Raw genomic sequence first — 7,376 nt, forward strand, 5'->3', positions numbered from 1 at the left:
GTAATATCAATGCAGAAGACATTCTGGTATAATTAAACGGCACACCGGTAACCAGAGTGGACAAAAACAGGGACATGGGACTGATCATCCAAGACAATAGAAAGAACAAAGAAATAATAAAAGGGCTTAAATCACCAATTAACATGATAACCATTTTAATAAAACGAATAGCCAACTAACGACGGGAAGTAAAAGAGAAAGATTTGTGCTGAATTGTACAGGGTTTAGTGATAAGCAGAATAGTATATACCATACCTAAGCTAGTCGAGGCAGAAAAGAGCAAAATAGAAGGAAGTATGAGGCAGGCATATAAAGCAGGACTAGGGCTACCCTACTGCATCTCATACGGAAAGACTTCTTGAACAGAGGGTCTACAATAACACCATTGAACTATGCGAGGCACTTATCATAATACAATTAAGGAGGCTCGCGACCACATTCACGGGATGGAAGATCCTGGATAACCCAGGACTACGAGATAGATCCCCGGAAAGAAATGTACAAGTAAAACTGCCGACCGAAGTGAGGGACACACTCACTATTATACCGCTACCAAAAACTTGAATCCTGCTTTTCATGAAGGCCGGTGAAGAGCGAGAGCAAAGGCCTTTGAGAACAAGTTAGAAGACTCCGCATACATTTTGTACGTCGACGCGGCGGAATACAAAAATGGCAACAAGATCTTTTGCGATCGTGGGTGTGAATTATTCGAGTAAAGCATGAATGGCTAGTTCGATTAAAACAAACAACTCAGGAACGGCAGAGGAGGCGGCTATTGTCATGGCGATGGTCAGCACCAAATCCGTTATAGTAATTAGCGACGCCAAAGCTGTTATAAACACTTTTTCGAAGGGCATCACTTACAAGGAGACATAGCTAATTTTATTATATTTTTACGAAGCGGCAAACCGATGAAAACAGGCGAACAGAGAATAGAGAAGACCTTTAAGAACAGTGAGATGACATTTAATGAATGTTGCGGGCCTAGCGCGACCGCTCCTGCCCGCGCCACTACCCGCTTCTTCTCTTCCTTGCTCGTCCGTAACAATATTAATATTTGAACCAAAAACCGGCGGAAATAATATGGGTGCCGGCACACTCAGGGAACAGAGGAAAGGAACTGGCTCAAAGTATAGCTCGAGGTTTTCTCAGCCGAGCAGTGAGCCAGGTCGATCCCCCAAATTCTTGAGATGCAATTCTATCATTTCACAGCTATACTGATCTTTTAAAAGCTAGTAAGGCGGATATATCCTGCATCAGACAAGAAACTTGACAAAAAGCCGGGAGTAATCTGACGTCGGCTCCGTACGCGAGAGTTCTTCAGCTCATGAAAAGTAGCACACATATACCCAACTCAATGCAATCCAACTTGCAAAAAATGCGGCGACATAGCCGGCTACGATCACGTATTATGGAGCTGCAAAAAAGCGACGGCACCGGCGGACCTACTACCAATCCCTTCCCTAGAGCGGTGGGAGGCTATACCGGCCAGCTCGGAGGGTGGATGCTTCTGGCCCTACGGGGCTGCGACTGGTAGGTCCCCACTCTTTAAGGCGGGGACCAGCCTGCCACCAGAGGTTTACCTGTTGCAGTCCGTCATTGCACTTGCCACCACATCGGCGGACGACGGCTGTTGCGAGGCGCGTTTTTTCCCCTTGCTTTTATTCTTTTCTTCTCTATTTTCTCGTCTGTCCGCACAAGCCTACGGTGATAGCTCAGCCACAGAGCCAGTAGCAGGCCAGTGGATTTTCTTTTTCTTCTTCCTACAGTCGCAAAAATTAAAGAGCACTGCAGAATCTACATTGCAGCAATGCGAAAGCACGGATGCTGGTGTTGGTTGCTTCTTGTTGCTTCTAGTTGCTTAATTGACTTCTTGTTTGCCCATTTTAGTCTTTGGTACTTTCAAATTGCGCGCCAATTCCTTCTTATGCCCTTTATCGGCTCTGCTTCCGATTGCGCGACGTCACGTCCTCAAGTCTTTGGTATTTCAAATTGCGCGCCAATTCCTTCCTATGTCCTTTTTTTGGTTCTACTTTCGGTTGCAACTTGCGTGACGTCACATCCTTGACGTCATATCCACTAGGGCACCTCTTTCTCTCTTTCCGCTTTCACTCCCACCTTCCTTCCTTCCCTTACACGCGGTTCAGGTGTCCACAGAACAAGTGTGGCAGACACTGCGCCTTTCCTTTCCTGTGAGCCAGTTATTGTAATTATTTACCTGATTAATTTATTGGCCTACTTATTTTGGCAACCACATAACGTCAGCCTCTATCAATTGGCACCACTCATTAACCTCTACCACTTCTCAATTGCTCACAACCACTGCGGACACGTTCTGGGGACACGATTTGCGGACACGGCCTGCAGACACGGCCTGCGGACACGGCCTGCGGACACGGCATGCGGAAACGGCATGCGGAAACGGCCTGCGACCACTGCATGCGACCACGGCATGCGGACACAGCCTGCGGACACGGTCTGCGGACAGAAATCTGTGAACATAGCGAAGTAATGCGTTCGCATTAACAACAACAGCTGTCCAGCTCAAACCCATTGACGCAAGTTCTGGCCACCCAGTGGGGTCGTAAGGTCGCCGAGAGTCACAGGCTCCAGACCATCTAAGTGTAGTGCCCACATATGATTCAATGCTGACAATAATTTTTTTGCAACACAATAAAAAGGTCGTGCGCGTCAAATCCGTTCAGGCGCTTCAGGCTTGTGTGAGAATGCCACGTGGCTGTGAAACTGTAAAACTGTAAAAGTTTTTTCAGTTTTCTTGAGTCTCTTCACGGTTTTGCAGATAAAAATAAGCTCAGTGTTGTCCTTGGTGGTGACTATAACATAAACATGCTTTCCGACACTCCAGCAGAAAAGGAACTAGAGCAGCTAATTCAGCCTTTTGGATATGAGAACGTTATAAAAACTCCTACGCTGGTAACTCACAGGTCATCGTCTTTAATTGACATGTTTATAACAAACATTCACCGGACTGGCCATAAAGCAGGAGTAGTATGTACTGATATTAGCGATCACTATGGCATATATCTGTGTCTTCCAAATATTGCACACATTAAATATAAACTGGAACCGCGACTGTTTCAAGAGATTTCGGAGCGCACTTTGAGCATCTTCAGAGAAACAATATGCGACATAAACTGGGAAGATGTTCGTGAAGAAAGCAATGCAGATTCCGCTTACAATGTGTTCATGGATCATTTCTTGAAAGCCTACAGGGAGTGTTTTCCGTATAAATTTCTTCGAAACAGGAAAAAAATTAGGAAACCTTGGATATCACCTGAATTATTTAGCAGAATAAATGCTAAATATAACCTGTACAAACAATTCCTGAAGACGCGTGATCTTGAAACTCTGAAGTCGTACAAGTCGCTTCGAAATAAATTAACAAAAGAAATTAGACGTGCAAGAGAACAATACTTCTATAATCAATTCTCTTCTTGCGGAACCAGAACTGACCTGACATGGAAAAAGCTCACTTATTTAATAAATCCTAGTCCTGGCCAAAGTGAACAAATGAAAATTAAATCGAAGGATGTGCAGCTAAGTGGGTCCTGTTTAGCTAACACGTTTAATGATTATTTTGTTGAAGTAGGCTCACCTAATAGTGATAACCACTCGCTGAGCTATATTGGGTCAGCGAATGATGAATCCATTTTCTTAGGTCCTGAGATTGACGTTGAAGTGACTTCAACCTTCGCAGGATTAAACAACAGTGCTAGCACCGATGCCGATGGTCTAAAAATTAAGCCTGTGAAATTTGTACTGGATTTAATATCACCATGCCTAAGCCATATTTTCAACCTCTGTTTGTCTCAAGGCCGATTCCCCAAGTGAATGCAGATAGCTAAAATGACAGTTTTGCACAAAAAAAAAGGGAATAAAAATGATATCGCGAACTACAGACCCATATCTGTGTTGTCCGTTTTTTCTGAAGGGCTGGAAAAGATAATAATAAACAGAATTTTAAGTTTCAGCAATAAGTACGGGATACTGAACTCTGCACAGTTTGGTTTTCGCAAACATCGATCAACGAAACTTGCTCTATTGACACAAAAAGAGTTTATAATGAAAGTGTTCGAAGAAAAACAGTTAGCTCTAGGAATTTACGTAGATTTTTCCAAAGCTTTTGATTACATATCACAATATACTTTTAAAAAAGTTGGAAATATATGGTTTCCGTGGAACTGCCCTCTCACTTTTAAAATCTTACTTGGCTAGCCGTAGACAGTTTCTTCAACTTGGGCCCTATCTTTCTGACACCAAGTCAATCTTATCTGGCGTGCCTCAGGGTAGCATCCTGGGGCCATTTTTATTTAATATATACGTAAATGATATTGTTGACATAGACGACCAAGCCAAATTTGTCAATTATGCAGCCGACACGACATTACTTTTTTCGGCGACTTCGCCTAATCATTTAATTGACCAGGCAAACAGAGCGCTTATAAGGCTTGAAGAATGGTCTGAACGAAACAAGTTAACAGTAAATGCCAATAAAACTAAAGCTATTCTCTTTCGTCCGAAAAATAGAAACGTGTTTATCAATGACGATATCCGATATAATAATTCAACAGTAGATATCGTTAGCTCATTTAAAATACTTGGTGTCGTTTTCACAGAACAGATGTCATGGGACGCCCAGGTAGATTACATTGTACACAAGTTGTCACGTGCTGTTGGCGTGACTAATATCAACAAACACACCTTCCCTACTCAAGTTTAAAGTTCTTATATACAATGCACTGTTTCACTCGCACATAAAATATTTTCATTTGGTGTGGGGAACGACCACCCTAAGAAACATGTATAAATATACATCGACTGCAGAAAAAAATGTTAAGAATTATATCTAACGTTCCTTATGACCATCCATCTCTTCCACTTTTCCAGAAACATAACATAATGGCGATACATGATATGTACGCTTATCACTTAGCTTTAGCCTATAAAAAGGAAATACGTAACAATGTCAGCTTTTTGAGAGAACTGGCTTGCTTGCAGAGAAAGGAAGTGCATTACCCTACTCGTAACTCAGATATATGGAACGAATTTCAATGCCGCACAAATTAAGGTGAGCAGATGATTCAATGTCGCCTTCCGAAATTGTTAAACTTACTGCATAAGCATGATTTTCAACTCGAACAGTCATCGAAAGATGACGTCAGAGTAGTTTTATCAGCGACTGAACCTGTTTGTCTTTGATATGCTAATTGAAGCCTTCAAAGTTGTTATCTTGACGTACTAACTTTGTGACGGGAATTGATTGCGATTGTTTTTCTTTTGTGTAAGAACTCAATTTTTAAATGTTTTGCTGTCTTTTCTTCTTCTTTTCTGTGTGCGACAGTTTGACACTGCTATTATTATTACTATCACTGCTGAATTGCTGACGCTGCTATTATTACTACTGCTATATGGAAAGAAATTGGTCCTTTTCTGTTGTTTTACTTTGCCTGATCATACTGCGATCTCGCTTTTCTTTTCTTTGTTACCGACTCTCTGTTCATGTGCAATGAGGTGCTGGTTCTTGTCAATTTTTTATGCGCTATCATTGAACGCGATGTCTCGTCGAATGTACCTGTATTTATTTGATTTTACTGTTTTTTGCGGACGCTACACTGCTCTGCCTGTGTAGTTTTACTTTGTATTTTCTTCGGGGGGGTGGGAGCTCGTCAAGCCGATTGCTCGGCTTTTTCTCCCTGCCTCCTCCATCACCTTGATGGAAAATAAAGGTATTATTATTATTATTATTATTATTATTATTATTATTATTATTATTATTATTATTATTATTATTATTATTATTATTATTATTATTATTATTATTATTATTATTATTATTATTATTATTATTATTATTATTATTATTATAAAACGCGCGCGGTAGGATCGACACCATACGTCCAATGATGCACGTGAATGATCGCTGCAAAGAACACGCAAGGCGAAAGCCTTTATAGGCTCATGAATGTGCTTCCATTCATGCGTTCGTCCGCAGAAAGCATCACTTACATGAATAAACGTTATAAACCTCTAATGTCATACTTTGTCAAATCACTTAACAGATGCTAGAATCCGTAAGTAGCCATCCACAGTCCCATAAATACCGCACAAAAGACTCGCCAACCGCCGCGCCGTAAAGGCTTTACTAAAACTTCACCACACTTTAGGGGTCCAAAGTGCCCCTCCGATTATTGAAGCGATAGCGTCACTACACGAGGTAAAGCCACGGTCACCCTATGCTTCTGGTGACCTTCAAACAACTTCGAGGTCAAGTTGGAACTTATGCTACGACTACTTTGGGTAGTTATGTTCCAACAAAAGGTCAAAGTCAAGGAAAAAGGTCAACTGGCGTGGGAAGTGGCTTACGCGTAAGCAGCTGCGTTACAAGAAACATGATCGCTGACGTCAATCTCGAACATATATAGAGGCGGCGCGCCGCGCGCCTCAGTCGAAACTATCGCTTCACACTATCATCACCATGAACCAAGTAAGGCTTTCGCCTTAAAAGTGGTTGTGGTTTGTGGGGTTTAACGTCCCAAAGCAACTCAGGCTATGGGAGACGCCGTAGTGGAGGACTCCGGAAATTTCGACCACCTGGGGTTCTTTAACGTGCACTGACCTCGCACAGAACACGAGCGCCTTGCTTTTCGCCTCCATCGAAAAGCGTTTAAAGAGCCGCTAGCTCATCTATTGTGTCGAAGCCAGGAACGCACTTAACACATTTTGTATTGCCCACTCATCCGCCGCGGCAGGTTGCGGAAACATGCCTAGCAGAGCTTTCTCTCATATAAATAGGTTCAAGTCATCCTCCCCAAAGTCATCCGCCCCGCAACGGAGGGTTGTCTCTAATGCATCTATATGTGCGGCAGATGGTTTTAAGGTTTTGTTTCCTACGTGACCAAAAAGATGCATTCCTGAGAACCTTTATGCAAATCATGCTATCCAGTGCAATTTCAGAGTTTATAGTATCTTCATGCTCTGGTCGGGGATACACTGTGTCACGCTTCCTGCGAGAAGTGGTGTGGTCGTTCAAGTTTCTGCGCGTGAGGTACTCTGTAGAGTATTTAGCGACAGTACCACCTAAGCGGCTGTACAAGGATCTGATTTCACAATTGTTCCCAGCTCCATTGTACAGAACCTTATACTGTGAAGGCCCAGGGAAAGACGTGCTCAAGCGAGTTAAAAACATGACTGTTGCACCGGGCGTAAAAACATTCTTTTTTAAATTGCATACAGGAACCCTCCCAGTCAAAACATGGATGGAAGAAAAGGGCCTTTTTGTACCTTGGCGCTCAAACTGTCTACTATGTAGGAAACCTGAAACAGTTGAGCACGTGTTCCTGGATTGTTGGGATGCG

The sequence above is a fragment of the Amblyomma maculatum genome, chromosome 1 (assembly GCF_055883805.1).
Source record: "Amblyomma maculatum isolate TAMU_Amacu chromosome 1, ASM5588380v1, whole genome shotgun sequence".
NCBI lineage: Eukaryota > Metazoa > Arthropoda > Arachnida > Ixodida > Ixodidae > Amblyomma > Amblyomma maculatum.